Source organism: Hyaena hyaena, unplaced genomic scaffold (genome assembly GCF_003009895.1).
Source record: "Hyaena hyaena isolate Hyena2069 unplaced genomic scaffold, ASM300989v1 scaffold_437, whole genome shotgun sequence".
Classification (NCBI taxonomy): domain Eukaryota; kingdom Metazoa; phylum Chordata; class Mammalia; order Carnivora; family Hyaenidae; genus Hyaena; species Hyaena hyaena.
In genome coordinates, this window is record NW_024081070.1 from 1047503 (window position 1) to 1064757 (window position 17255).

Below are 17255 nucleotides of genomic sequence, written 5' to 3' on the forward strand. Positions count from 1 at the left end.
TTCTGGATTGAATAAAAAGGCAAGAGGGTAGCCAAAGGGTCTAGGCAGCAAGCTCAGAGATTGTTGTAAACAGGTCAAAGTTCATTTCACAATAAACACTTTAGACATTTTATCTAAAATATGAATATCAAGAAGTCTTAACAAAAAGGCCTGGAAAATTACCAACATCTTTCCTTCCAGCTACTTTTGTTGACAAATCTACTTGTCTGTTTTAAGATACAGGTAATGATAGCTGTTACACAGTAACAGAAATTGGAAATTTTATAATAAGAGAATTATCTATAAAAACCTCTCTGAAAGTGTTTCTCTGAGTCTGATTTGAGATAAGATCAAGCCTGAGTCCATGGTAAATATAGGTATCATGTAGCCAATATAATTTCCAAAGAGATTTTAAGTCATTCTTGACCACATAATCCACATGATTCAAGTTTTCATGGCCAATAACTGACAGGAGAGAAAGATTTCAAGTATCAATTGTGAATGATTTATTTTGTTTTGTTTTGTTTTGTTTTTAGGACAAGAGTAATAAAAAGTGAAAGCAATAGAGAATTTATAGTACCAGAATATATGACAAAAAAAATCAAGAAAAAAAAAGTGGAACCCTCTTTGGCAGGAACCATCATAACTATTGGTGAGAATGCAAACTGGCATAGCAGCTGCAGAAAACAGTATGGAGTTTCTCACAAAACTAACAACAGAACTAACCTACGATGTAGCAACTGCTCTACTATATTCCGCAAAGCACAATAATACCCATATCACAGGATTTGCAGAAGAAGTGTGAGAAATATGGGGCAGGAGTTTTACTTAAACAAGTTATAGATGAGGACTTTCCCAATTTGGGAAAGGAAACAGGTATTCAAGTCTAAGAGTCACAGAGAACTCCCCTCGAAACCAACAAAAGCCAGTCAACACCAAGACATATCAGAGTGAAATTTACAAAATGCAAAGATAAAGAGAGAATTCGGAAAACAGCTAGAGATGAAAGATCCTAACCTACAAGTGTAGACACATAGCAGCAGACCCATCCACAGAAATTTGGCAGGATAGAAGGGAGTGGCATAATGTAATGAAAACACAAAATGAGAAAACTATGCAGCTAAGAATACTTTATCTAGCAAGGCTGTCATTCAGCATTAAAGAATAGATAAATAATTTCTAAAACAAGCAAAAACTAAAGGAGTTCATGAACAGAAAACAAGACCCATCATTATGCTGCTTACAAGAGAGTCATTTTATTTATTTATTTATTTTAATTCTTTTTTTTTCTTTTTTACAAATAGTTTATTGTCAAGTTGGTTTCCATAGAACATCCAGTGAAGAGAGTCATTTTAGACCTAAAGATATCTCCAGATTGAAATTGAAGAGGTAGAAAATCTTTTATCATGCTAATGAACACCAAAAAAAAAAAAAAAGCTGGAGTAGCCATACTTAGAACAGATAAACTAGATTTTAACCAAACATGTAATAAGAGATGAAAAAGGGCACTATATCATATTAAAGGGATCTACTCAACAAGAAGAGTAATAACAGTAAAGACAGTAAATATTTATGTCCTTAATTTGGAAGCATCCAAGTATATGAATAAATTGATAATAAGTTTAGGGATGCCTGGGTGGCTTAGTTGGTTGGGTGTCTGACTCTTGAGTTCCCTCAGATCATGATCCTAAGGTCATTGGATCAAGCCCCATGTTGGGCTCTGTGCTCAATGTGGAACCTGATTGAGATTCTTTCTCTCTCTTCTCCTGCCCTTTCCCTCAGCTCCTGCTCTGTGTCTCACTTTCAAAAGATTTTTTAAAAATAACAAATTTAAGGAAACTCATTGATGGTAATACAATAATAGCAGGGGACTTTAACACCCCACTTACAGCAATGGACAGATAATCTAAGTGGAAGTTCAACAAGGAAATGGTGACTTTGAATGACACAATGGACTTAATGAACTTAAAAGATATAGTCAGAATATTTCATTCTAAAGCAATAGAATATACATTCTTTTCAAGTGCACATGGAACATTCTTCAGAATAGATCACGTACTGGGTGACAACTCAGGCCTCAGTCAGTAGAAAAACAATTGAGATAATACTGTGCATATTTTCAGACCACAACACTATAAAACTGGAAGTCAACCACAAAAGAAAAAAATTGACAAGACCACAAATACTTGGAAATTAAAGTACATTCTACTAAAGAATGATAGGGTTAACCAGGAAATTAAAGAAGAAATTTAAAAAATACAAAGAAGCAAATGAAAATGAAAATGTAACTAACCAAAACCTTCGGGATGCAGTAAAGGTGGTCCTAACTGGGAAGTATATTGCAATACAAATCTTCCTCAAGAAGCAAGAAAAATCTCAAATATACAACCTAACCTTACATCTAATGGATCTGAACAAAGACCAGGAAATAAAGCCCAAAACTAGCAGAAGAAGGGAAGTAATAAAGATTAGAGCAGAAATCAATGATATAGAAACAAAACAAAACAAAACCCTCTATAGAATAGATCAACAAAACTAGGCTCTGGTTCACAGAAAGAATTAACAAAATTAATAACCCCCTAGCCAGACTTCTCAAAAAGAAAAAGGAATGGACCTAAATGAATAAAATCATGAATGAAAGAGGAGAGATCACAACACCTCAGAAATACAAACAATAACAAGAGAATATTATGAACAATTATATGCCAACAAATTGGGCAAGCTGAAAGAAATGGATAAATTCCTAGAAACATATAAACTACCAAAATGGAAGCAGGAAGAAATAGAAAATTTGAACAGACCCATAACCAGTAAAGAAATGGAATCAGTAATCAAAACACTTTCAACAAAGAAGAGTACATGGCTGGATGGCATCCCAGGGGAATTCTAGCAAACATTTAAAGACTTAATACCTATTCTTATGAAACTGTTCCCCCAAAAAAAGAAATTGAAGGAAAACTTCCAAACTCACTGTATGAGATCAGCATTACCTCAATTGAAAACCAAAGACCCCACTAAAAAGGAGAATTACAAACTGATATTCCTGATGAACATATATGCAAAAATTCTCAACAAGATACTAGCAAATTGAATCCAACAGTACATTAAAAGAATTATTCACCACGATCAAGTAGAATTTATCACTGGGGTTCAGGAATCAATCCAGGAATCAATCAATATGATACACCACATTAATAAAAGAAAGGAAAAGCATCACATGATCCTCTCATATGCAGAAAAAGCATTTGACAAAAACAACATCTTTTTTTTGATAAAAACCTTCAAGAAAGTAGGGATAGAAGGAACATACCTCAACACCATAAAGGCTATATACAAAAGACCCACAGCTTATATCATCCTCAATGGGGGAAAACTGAGAGATTTTTCCTCCTAAGGTCAGCAGCATGACAGGGATGTCCACTCTCACCACTGTTGTTCAACTTAGTACTGGAAGTCCTAGCTTCAGCTATCAGACCACCAAAAGAAATAAAGGGAATCCAAATTGACCAGAAAGAAGTCAAACTTTCACTCTTTGCAAATGACATAAAACTCTACATGGAAAACCGAAAAGTCTCCACCCAAAAATTGCTAAAACTGATATGTGAATTCAGCACTATAAAACCAGTGTATAGAAGTCTATTGTATTTCTATACACCAGTAATGAAGCATCAGAAAGAGAAATAAAAAAATCAACCCCATTTACAATTGCACCAAAAACCATAAGATACTATAGGATAAACTTAACCAAAGAGGTAAAAGATCTGTACTCTGAAAACAAAGAACACTTATGGAAGAAACTGAATAAGACACAAAGAAATGGAAAAGTTCCATACTCATGGATTAAAAGAACAAATATTGGTAAAATGTCAATACTACCCAAAAGAATTTACACAATCAATGAAATCCCTATCAAAATAACACCAGCCACCAGCATTTTTCACAGAGCTGGAATAAACAATATAAAATTTATATGGAATCATAGAAGATCCCAAATAGCCAAAGTAATGTTGAAAAAGAAAACCAAACTGGGAGACATCACAATTATGGACTCCAAGCTGTATTACAAAGATGAAATCATCAAGACTGTATGGTACTGGCACAAAAATAGACACATAGATCAGTGGAACAGAATAGAGAACTCAGAAATGGACCCATAACTAGATGGTCAGCTAATCTTTCACAAAGCAGGAAAAAATATCCAATGGAAAAAAGACAGTCTCTTCCACAAATAGGGTTGGGAAAACTGGACAGAAATATGTGCAAGAATGATACTGGACCACTTTATTGCACCATACACAAAAATAAATTTAAAATGGATGAGAGACCTAAATGTAAGACAGGAGACCATCAAAGTCTTAGAGAAAAACACAGGGAGCAGCCTTTTTGACCTTGGCTGCAGCAGCTTCTTACTAGACATGCCTGCAGAGGCAAGGGAAACAAAACCAAAAATGAACTATTGGGACTTCATCAATATCAAAACTTCTGCACAATGAAGGAAACAGTCAACAACACTAAATGACAACCTGTGGAATGGAATGTCATTTGCAAAATATATTTGCAAAATATATTTGCAAATGACATATTGGATAAAGGGCTAGTATCCAAAATTTATAAATAACTTATCGAATTCAACACCCAAAAAATGAAAAAACCCAATTAAGAAATGGACAGAAGACATGAACAGACATTTTCCCAAAGACATACAAATGACTAATGGACACATGAAAAAATACTCAACATCACTCATCAACAGGGAAATACAGATCAAAACCAGAATGAGATACCACCTCACGCCTGTCAGAATGGCTAAAACTAAGAACTCAGGGGAAAACAGATATTGGCAAGGATGTGGAGAAAGGAGAACGCTTTTACACTTTTGGTGGGTGTTGGGAGCCGTTCTGAACTCACTAGTTCAGAAAACTCCTTGTGAGGTTAAGGCAGGTTTGCAAGGCCTCCTGCTGTCAGATGATGACTGATATCCACCCCACTCAATTATTTCTGCTTGAGAACCAAACCCCAAAGCACCTTGTTGATTGGTATCAGGAGTGACTTGTCCCCTTATTCTGGCCCTGGTATGATGATTGCACCTTGTGAAGGAACTTATTGTAGAAACTTCTTCTTTTGTGATTATGGGAACAGACATCGTGTATCAGGCAGGTCCTCTTTTCCTCCATACTTTCCCTTGAGCTATAAACAGGCTAATGACCCTTACTCATAAAAGATTGACCTTTATGTGTACAATTCTGTTTCCACCATTATGATAGTCCAAGAGGTTCATACAGCTCAATATGTAAATAAACTAACCAAAAATGTTTCTCAAGCCCTAGCTATTCAAGAAATCATAGACATAAAGGTAAATGCACTCAAAGAGGCTATTCTATGTATTGGAAATGAGCTAAACTCTTTAAAGTTATGGTGGGCTCTCCAACATAGGAAAGCACACCTTCCCTTACACTGACAGCTGTGATGAGGTTAGATAAGAGTAGCTAAAACATAAACCCAAATACAAAGGCTAACGCATTTAGGGCCCCCATGGTGTTTATGCATTCAGCATCAAATAAAAAGAGTTGTTAACCAGCTCAAATACATTCTTCCTCTTGTGAAACAGACAGAATGACTCCTAGCCTATCTTAACCTATGACTTAATCTTAGTGTTATTGACTTAAACAAAAATGTGTGTTATCCTGTTTTTCACTAAGAACACCATGTTATTTTCTTGAGTTATTCAACCTCACTCTATTTGGGGTAGTTCTGCAAGAATACTTCTGTAAAACTTGTTTCTGTACACTTTCCAAAGCATCTTATCACAGAGAATTATCCATTGTACAAATTCCATTTTCTGATGTCATGTTATCGCTTGACCTATAAATAAAGACCGACAGTACAGAGATGCCTGCCTGGCGATCAGAAAGAATCTCAGGGCTCTCTCATTCTCTCTCACTGACACCGTCCATCCTTTAGGGACCCCTGGACTAGCTGGAGCTGGACTCTGGCAGGTGGGAATATAAACTTGTACAGCTACTCTGGAAAACAGTATGAAGTCTCCTCAGAAAGTTAAAAATAGAACTACCCTACAACCCAGCAACTGCACTACTAGGTATTTACGTCCAAAATACAAAAATACTGATTCGAAGGGGCACATGCACCCTAGTAGTGACAGTAGCACTATCAATAATAGCCAAATGATGGAAAGATCCCAAATAACCATTGACTGATGAGTGGATAAAGAAGTGGCGGTACACACACACACACACACACACACACACACACACACACAGAATATTACTCAGTGATCAAAAAGAATGAAATTTTGCCATCTGCAATGACATGGATGGAACTAGACTGTATTACGCTAAGTGAAATAAATCAGTCAGAGAAAGACAAATACTATATGATTTCATTCATATGTGGAATTCAAGAAACAAAACAAATTAACAAATGGGGAAAAAACAGTCAAACCATAAAAGAGACTCTTAACTACAGAGAACAGATGTTTACTTCACAGGACATGGATGGGGGGGATGGATGAAATAGATGATGGGAATTAAAGAGTAGACTTACCATGATGAGCACTGACCAAGCATAGAACTATTGAATTACTATATTGTACACCTGAACTAACATAACACTGTATGTTAATTCACTGGAATGAAAATGAAAAGCTATTAAGAAAAAGAAAAGAAAAACATGGTCAGCTTCCCTAATAACTATGTAACTTTAAATTAGAGCACAATGAGTTTCCATTTAAACAATAGAATTTGTGTAAGTTTGAAAAACAAAATTGCTCAGAGCTAACAGACTATGGAGAATTAGGCACTCCTGTGCTGAATAAGTAGATGTGTAAATAGCACGAGATTGCTGAGGACTATCAAACAACTTTAATGAGCATTTTAAAATGTAAAACTAATGAACCCAACAACTTATAAGTGTAGGTATTTATCAGAAAATTTTCATGGATGTGAAGTTTATCATTCACTTCACAAGTTTATCATTGCAGCATCTTGTATAAAAAGGTAAAATTTAAAACACTTTAGGTATCCAATGATTGGAACACTATGTAGTTGTCAAAAGTGATAGTAGAGTCCAGGGAAAATACTCAGAATGCATTGAAGAAAAAAAAGGCTGGTTATAAAAGTAGTATAATTTATGAAATAAACATATTATATGAATCGTATTACTTTTATACAGCTGCAGGAATAAGGTACCACAAAATGGATAGCTTAAACAACAGTAATTTATTTTGTCACAGTTCTAGAGGTTAGAAGTGCAAGATCAAGGTGCCGGCTGTGTTGGCTCCTTCTGGGACACACTCTCTTTAAGTATCTATTCCAGGCCTCTCTCCTTGGCTTTTAAGATGGTCATCTTCTCCCTGTGTCTTCATGCTATATATTTCTATGTCCAAACTCCCTCTTCTTATAAAGATACTACTCTTGTTGGAAGAGTACCCACCCCAATGACCTCATTTTAACATAATTCCCTCTGCAACAACGCTACCTCCACATACATTCTGCAGTACTTGGGAGAATGATTTCAACATATGGATTGAGGGAACGGACACAATTCAGCTAATAATATAAGTATCCATACTTGAATGTTTTTAAAGATATCAGTATGGTATATGTGTGTAAATGTGTATACGTGGAATGTGCATATGTATGTGTCTATGTGCATATATATATAAAAAGAGAGAAGAGCAGGAATGCATATATAGTCATTTCTGCTGAAACACTGTATGTGTCTTAGAAAAGCCTTCATTCTAAAACCTACACACTAAATATAATGGGATTTATGACAAAATTAGAGATAGGAGCAGTATGCTTAAGTCCTATGAAAGTTTGTAACCAAAGCACCTACAAAAACAATAATAACCCTAATAAAAATGCTTTAACAGTTACATTTCTGTAGGTATTTTACTCAGATGTCACAGTAAGGAGATCTTTTGTAGTCTTAAAACTAGGGGTCTTGATTCCTTCTTTGAAATAAAAACCCTGAAGGATATTTACTTTTTATTCTTTAACACAAGGATACATCTTTACAATTTCTTTATTAGCACTTTTGGCTTCTCAACACATCTCAACACACTTGAAAGTGTAGTATTTTTTAAGCCTCTAAACCAGTCACTCCTTCTACAAATGGAAGCAGTTCCATTTTATTTTCAGCTCTTTTTAGAAGTTCTCTCTGTATTGTTAAACCTTTGATGGCAAAAGTTTACCCATGACCTCTTCAAAACATTAAAGTATTGGGCAATTTGGAGGCATAAACCAACAGGGCTTAGTCATTAGAGCTTCACATCACTTCCTCTTTAAATAGATCAACTTTTGAATTAATTTGCATTTTAAAAAATGTCTTATAGCACAAAGGACATTGATTCAAGATGGTAAGAGTGTTTCTGGTAGACACCTATAGTGTTTTCTTCCTCCAACTGCAGGGTTACTGTCCACATCGGCAAGTTCACACAATGGGACACTGATTTGGACACCTTGTTCCAAATGTGTGCATTTGAAATCTCAGACTATCCCCATTCCTTGGCATTGTTGGATTTGATGACCTCATTCTTCTCTCTGTGGCTGAAACTAAAATATAAACTGTTTCCAGCCATATGAATCAGAGAAGCAGAGGTCATCCAGTTATAGGAGGAAATACAGGCTGAAGCCATGTGTAGAAATGAAGATGAAAGACAGAGAGACCTGACTGTATTTGAGTGTCTCGTTTCATATACTCCAAAGATCCTCCAGTTTCTGATTTTGTTTTCTGTAAAACATCACACTCTCTTTAAATAAATTCACTTTTTCCCCGTGGTTATGCTGATTCAGATCAGATTTCTGTCATTTACAACCAAAATAGTCCTAACCGATATGTGATTACAGCTGAGTAGTGAGAATATGTGTGACTTTGATTTCCTCATTATATCTTTCTTTCTTTTCAAAAATTCCATGATATACATCTTTCTTTTTGTGAATAGACAAAATTATAAGTAGTTGTAAAGAGAGCAACAAAAGAAAAGTGCTTTGTATTGATTATTTTATAATTTGGGCAGCTTTCAATAATGCAAAATGTGGTTGAAATTTAGACAGTTACTACACTGCTTTTTTTTTTTTAAATCTTTACATTTGCAATGACCACATTACCACTCTCTGTGACATTCACTGTCCCCCACAGTTTTCCTGAATTCAGACGACTTTGGCGATCTCTATCCACAGAAAGCTATGAAATGCAATTGTATTTCTAATGCCTTTCTTACCTCCTTTCAGGAAGAGAAGTTATGGGATGTTTACAGGGCGGTAGGAATCTCCCTATTCCTCTACCCCCTTATCTAAACATCTCCCCATCTTTCTCTTAACTCCATGTACTATGTGTCTGGTTGGTCCAAAGGAAACATAGTTTCTTTAAAAAATGTATTCATTTGCACCAATTGTAATTAATCTGCCAAAAGGGAAAAAAAGTCTCTTTAGAAGATATTCATCTCTAGTATATAAGCTATTGATATTTGAAAACATTTTACACCAATAAATGGAATATGGTAACCAAAAACGGACTTGAATATTTCAAAGAAAAGTTAATACTTTGTACAAAACTGGGACAAAGTTTCCCAGTGTCTACAAAGACATAATGTGCCTTTAATTAAGTTTCATGATTAAAATGAGGTTAAAGTAAGGTGAATGTTAACTTTAATCTTGGGTAAAATTCATCTCATACTCTGATCAAGTGTAGATTTAATGACATTTCTGGCATCTTGACATCAATCTCCAAATTCAAACACAGGATCTAACACAAGAACTAACACTTTCACCTTAAGATTAGATTTTTATATCTTAAACATGTTTGGGCGAGGAGGCAAGAAGGCAGAGAAGTAGGGAGCTCCATGCATTTCGCTCACCCGCATCTCTCAAACAGAGAAGACCTGAAGCCATAGGACACTGAACCATAGGAGTCTGGGAGGAAAAGAGACAGAGTCCACTAAGAAGACAGCCTCATAGGGCTACCTCAAGAAACAAGCTGAAGTACACATGAAGAGTCCCAAATACCACAACGAGTAAAGAAATAAAATAACCACAATCTCAACAAGAGAGACCCAGAGACACCATTAAAAGAACACTTCCTGAATGCACAGGCCCTTGACAGTCAATGAGTCTTCTTTAATATATCTTGAACATGTTTGTTACATCAATATTTATACATATTTATATAATTTTGATATTTTACCTGTTATTTTATAAGTGATTTAAAGCAAAAGCTGGTCCATCTGTATTTATAAACGGTTCAATGTCCTGATGGCTTATGTTTTCAAAAAATGATGGAATTATCTTTGGAATCAAAGAGATTTGCAGAATAATCTGGAAGGAATCTGTTATTCCAATGTATACATATCATACATGCATATGTACATATACATATGCATATCACTAATATAATATACACAATCACTTAGTTACCTGCATATTCTCTACTGCTTACTCTTTATCTCCCCTTCCTCATATTCTTCATTCTCACACTGGCTCAGGTAAAACAATCACTTGTGGAAGTAAATACATTGCATCGCAAATCTGAATGATTCTTTTGTGCAGAATAATTTGCATAGGAATTATGACTGTGAGTTGTTCAGATCATCAGGAAGCATTTGGTTTAGCAAATATTGTCTCATAAAAGATAATACTTCAGGTAAGCGACACAAACAAAAAGAAAAGATAAGAAGAAAATGAAAAACATTTGAGAAAAATTGTTGATCACTTACTAACTTACCACACCAGTCCAGTCATTGACCTGTACTGCCCACATTTTTCTGTAAGCAATGTTTTTAGCCTCCATACAGAACACGGGACATATCACAAAGTAATGACAAGTGCTGCAAACAAATATTTTACAGACACAGTTGCTAATAATTTCTTAATATCAATAATGACAGGCGCTGATTGTTTTTTTTGCTGAAATGTGAGTTTTGTGTAGTATGAACATATTCTTACTGATAAGCAAGCCTAAAGATGCACACAAATTAAAAATAATTAAGTGCATTCTGATAATAAAGTGTATTAGCAAATACTTGCAGCTAAATCTATTTGCAGAATGCTATTTTTACTTAATAAGACACTATAATGGCTTTATTATTGTTAATAATATATAACTGCAAAAGTACAGAAGTGTGGCATCTATAACAACTGAGATACACAAATTAGTAATAGATCAAGTAGATCAATTACTTTGTGCTGAAGACTGACATATAGAAGACTTAACGTATGACTGTTAATTAAGCTGGTCACATACAGAATGATGGAGTCAATTGCATTAATCTTAAACGAGGTCGAAAAACTAATGATACAGTAATGAACACTTGAATTTAAAGCCTTAGAAAGTCAGAATATTTTAGAAGAATCTCTTCTATCTGAAAGAATGATACGTTCTTTGTATATAAAGCAACAATCTTAATCCTCTTTTAGCTGTTGTGAACTTAGATGAATTTTCAGGTTCCCTCTGTGTGCCAAACCAAATGCAAGGGCAGAAATAATATTGTTCAAAGTTTTGCCCAGTTTTACTAAATTTAGGGGACAGAAACATAAGTATTATCTATTTTATTCTTTTAAAGAAGAAAAGGGATTAGGACACTCCTTTTCAAGCAAAATTCAACGTGTAGCAGCATTACACTCAGTTTCAATACAACCCTGCTGATCCGATTAAGAAGTGAAGTTACACAGGTGCATTATGTGGTTCACTTTGAAAGGAAAAGCAACAGACTTGATCAAAAACATGTCTCCCCATGGCTGCATTGTCAGACAGGACCACTTTTAGGATACAAACAGAAAATGTGAATAAGAATTGCTATTTCCCAGAATTGTTAAATGAGTATCTAATAATGGGTATCAGATGTTCTTTCCATTTCCTTCCTAGTCTAACTCTGTAAGATTTAATAAAAAGAATCAGTAATTTTGACTACAAACATATCTGGATTCCTGCTACCACCTACCTAAGGTAATTCTGTTCGCATTATATGGATGTGTACTAAAACACTGAGTGTTCTCTTCCCAATGGTGCATTATACAGAAGATTTAAAAGTATGATTTAAATAATATCTTCATTATACCGTAAAATAACTCCAATAGTCTTTGAGTTGTCGATGAATAAAGATATCTTTCCAATAAACAGAAAGTCAGATCATATTAGCATAGTTTGCCAAAGAAACGTTAATCATATTTATTTATTCAACTATTACTTATTGAATACCTACTATGGGTCAGTCCATATCCTGGATGGTTGAAATACAGCAATAAAGAAATGAAGACCCCCCAAAAATTGCCTACCTTCATTGTAGTCACATCCTAGTAGAGGCAGAAAAGCAATAACCAAATACATAAGTGAAATATAAGTTTCAGGGGTGGTAATTTGTTTTGTGAAGAAAACAACAGAACACAAAACAGTCAAGGGTATAGGGTGAAAGAGTGTCATTTTAAAATATAATTATAAGAAAAGCCTGCCTCTAAGTGGTATTTGATTAAAGACCTGAAAGAAATGAGAGAGATGCATGCTGACTTCTGTGGGAAGAGTATTCCAGGCATAGGAGGCAGCAAGGGCAAAAAGCACACAGCCATGACTACATTTCGGAAACAACAGAAGATAAAACTGCAGCAAATGGGTGAGGTGAGAGAATGAGTTCAGAGAGGTAACAAAGTAGCATCTGGTAGATCATTGTATTTTAATGAGATGGAAAATTTTGAGAAGGGAAGTTTTTGCAGGGTTTAAGGCAGTATTGTGGACAATTTCTGGTGCGGTGAGTCTGGGTTGCTTGTGAACGAGTTAGACCCATCCCGGCTACAGTAGGCTTCCAGTTGAGAGATGATTACGACTTGAACAGGTTAAGTCGAATTTGAGAAGTGGCCATATTTTTAACATATATGGAAGACAAATCCAACAAGGATTTGCTGTTGGATTGGAGGTTTGGTAGGAGAAAAAGAAATGTGTAAAGGGCGACTGACTCCAAGGCTTTTTGGTTTTAGAACCTGGCAAGTGAGGATTGCCACTTCTGAAAAGAAGACTGAAAAATGAGTTGAGTGGAAATCAGGAGTCTGGTTAGGAATGCTTTAAGTTGGTTGGCCTGTAGACGTTCATATGGTAAAACTGAATATTCAGCTGCATATGCAAGACTGAAGATCACAGAGAGGTCCTAAGTGTATCAATTATCAGTTGACAGGTGCATTTAATGCCATGAGAATAGATGCAATCACAAAAAGAGTGAGTGTAGAGGAAAAAGTGGATGGTTTAGAGAACTTAGAATTGGGGCATTACAATATTTAGTGGTTGAGAAGATGAGAAATCTTAGTGAAAAAATTAAAAGAGTTCGTCTATGAAAAAGGAAGAAAATCACATTGTTACAATTGTTCATATATATATACACACATATATAAAAATCTACACTGTACATTATGTATGTCATTAATATGTAATATTTAATAACTTAATTACTATAGTTATTTAATTATTTTATATCAAATATAATATTCATATTACATATGCCATGTATTATGCAATATAATAAGATTATATAATATTATAATACATATTAAAATAAAATATTTTATACTGGACATTGTATATAAAAGAAACATAAAAACTAATCCTGAACTGGTTGTTATTTCCTCCCCTTGAGAAGGCAGATAACGAAGGGCTGTCACCTCAATTCAATCAGTCATCAATCTGGATCAGCACTGGATTGCAGTTTTAGTTAGATTTAGCCACCTGTTTTTTTCCTTTTTTTTTTTTTTTAATTTTCTATGTTTTTTATTTATTTATGAGAGAGAGAGAGTGTGTGTGAGCAGGGGAGGGTCAGAGAGAGAGGGAGACACAGAATCTGAAACAGGCTCCAGGCTCTGAGCTGTCAGCACAGAGCCCAATGCGGGGCTCAAACCCACCAACCATGAGATCATGACCTGAGCTGAAGTCGGACACTTAACCGACTGAGCCACCCAGGTGCCCCACCACCTCTCTTTTGCAATGTCTCCATGACAAGATGTATTGTGTGTTTGCTTCAGGTTATCCCCTAGTGGGCCTTTCTCTCCTCAGTGCCATCAGGCTAAAAGAATGCAGCTTGGCTGTCCATCCCGACCTCCAGGTTTCCACACCATCATCTCAGCACTTAGCAATGTCCCATAGGGAAAAACAGTCATGAGCTTAGATGAGTCTGTCTAGATGCCAATCCGGCATATCAGCCTATATAATTATCATAGTTTTTTATATTTTCTCTTCCCCCACCTGATTAATATGCCCATGTTAATCTACCTTAATATCCCTAGGTGGGTTTTAACTCTCACCCTGTAAATAGAAAAGGTCTGACAGTCTTAAACTTACCTAAAAAGGGTTCTTTCCTCTGTCATTTTAGTTCATCTTATCTTCTTCACCTCCAATGTTTTAAATGTTAATTCATCTTTTGTTTTTCCTAGTTGTTGCTATGAGAGCGATTTGCTCTTGCCAGCTACTAAACCCTACTTTTAAGTAGAAGACTAATTAGTTATGATCTTTCTACACCCTTTGATAGTACAGTTTCCCCACTATCCAAAAGTACAGCACTCCTGTGAAAACTTTCTAAAGCCAAAATGGCATTAAGCAAAGAAGCAATGAACCATTTCAAAAAATCAAAAATCCCCTTTGATTGCTTTCATTTAATGAAAACACATAAGTCTGTGATAAAAGCAAAGGGATATAAAGCATAAAGCAAACTTTCAGATAGCTGGAGAAACCTGTATGTGAGCATTTGGAAAAGACTAATGAGTGACATGAACTTCGGCATAAGTGGTGGGGCAGTATCTATATAGTCCAATAATACATAGCATAGTGTTTTACAAATTAGCAAGGAGATCTGGATGGGAAGAGAGGATTTTAGCAATTGCTAGTGGTGTGATGTTAAGTTTTATAAGTCTTCCAAGTATCATGTCCTGATTAAAGTTTCAGAAAAGGGCCCTTTCTTTGGAAACAACCATTCTAACTCATTCTCAATCCAGTCTGTATACACTTGACCACACCCCTGGCTTTCTGTAGAGTGGATACCTAACCCCAAAAAACTGATCACAACACTTTCTCCCCCTAGCCAGTAGCACTCTCAACTAGGGCAAGAGGCACATTCTGTGAAAATAGCCACATTTGGCTTCATAGAGCCCAGGTCGCAGAGAACAGGAACTTAAAAAGTACATCAGAGAACTAATAAATTGCCACAACTCAGAATCATGTTTGACATCTATGCCAACCTGTAACAGTTTCATTATTTTTAGTTTTCTCAATGTAAATAGTGAGGTCCTCCTCCATATCAAAAAGTTTAGGTTAAGAGTTATACTGAAAGATTTTTAAGATCTCTTTGGTGAATAAAATAATTCTTTCCACCATTTCTAGGATGAAAGACAACATTTCTGCCAAGGGCAATTGCTGAGTAATGTAGATTTTATGTTGTAAATATAGACATTTCATACTTCAAGGTTGGAAACTATAAATAAGATAGCACATGCTATTTAAGTGCCTTTATAAAATTAGATTGGATTGCACCTAACAGATAAGAAAAGATAATGATTAAGAACTTGGGATCAGAAAAAAAATTAAAAAACAAAACAAAACTTGGGGTCTAGAGCTGGACTGCCAGATTTCACATGACTTCTGCTCCTTACTAGCTGTGCAACACCAACAAACCATCTATGCCCCTGTTGTCTTTTCAGTGCATTGGAGACCTAATACTACTTACTTGCACAAATGTGTGTTAATATAAAGTCCTTAGAAAATTGTCTGGTATGAAACGAGCCCTAGATAAATATTAACCTTGATTATAACAGCCTCTTTTTTTTCCCCAAATAATTATCATTAGTTTCTCTGTCTCTTCTATTTGTTATTTTGGTTTCACAGGGCAGAAAACTACTAAAAATATATCCTATACATCAGACTTTTATTTTTAAAATCTTATCATCTTTCCAAAGAAGTAAAATTCTTGATAATCACTGTTTTTCTTGGTTCAGGACACGGTTTCATAGGTTTATTCAAGTACAGTAATGACATTTCAAATACCATCTGTTTGTTATCCGCTTCCCAACCCTTAAAAGCATGGTGAAGTACTAGTTGTCCCAGAAGACACCAACATGGTTGTAGAAAGAATCTACACATCCTAAAATCTATGGAAGATGGACATGTGTAAATTAAACACGTATCAAGTCTGTAATTACTATAGACTCACAGGGATACACAGAAAAACTACAAGCTTATATAAGGAAAGGCCAGAGGGGAAAAGGCGGGAATTTAATTATTAAATATATTATCTCAATTTTACAAACAAAATGAAAATGACAACATAAGAATTGTAGTAGATGATACACCAAATGTATATGGTGTTGTCTTTTCCTGGCAAATTGGAATTAATGTATATTGTTAAATAACTCAAACTCATTGTGCCCATTGTTTCCCTTGAGCTGATAGATGGCATCACATTACTTAAATGCATACATGTAGAAATATACTTGCCATTTCTTTAAACATTTTTAGTGGTTACAAAGTCATTTAGGAATAAATGAAAACCGGGGAAGATGTAAATCAATGTAAGTTCTTCAAAATAAGAATAATGGGAACAGATAGAGAATACTTCACTTCTCATATATAATTATCTAATATAAGTTTTGAATCCATGTAGTAAGCTTTATTTTTAAATATATTTCCTCATTTTTGTTTTTTTCTGTGATTTAATGAAGAATGTCTACTAAAACTAATCTATCTACTGTGAAAGAATTTTTTTTTGCCAAGGCATCAAACTAACACTTAGGATAATATATTTTAAAAAGTTAACAAAATATAGAGAATGATAGGCCTTAATTGAGGAAGGTCGCACTATCTTACTGGGATGTCAAGTTCAAGATGGATTCATATGGAGTGGTCAGATGAAACAGGAAGATAGTACCTGGTAGTAATGATAGCCAGGTCATTTGGACTAGGATCAACTCCTGAGGGCATAACAGATGTTGCAGGTAGATTACCTTCCAAATAATCTCTCCTTTGTGTTCCTCTTTTGTGAACTCCAAATTATTTCCAATTTTCAGCTATGGTTACAATGTTTTTGTGAATCTTTGCTTTGACTGTCCCAGAATTTAGGTACTCCAGTATTTCTTCATGATCTTCTAGGACTCTGACCTTGCCACTATCATCATGTTTCATTATATCTTATAATTACATTTTGCAGTTTTTAAAACCAGATAAGTCTTATCACCCTTGTGAGTGACTAGAATACTGAGATCATGTTTTGTTCACTATATATCAACATAAAGTAGCAT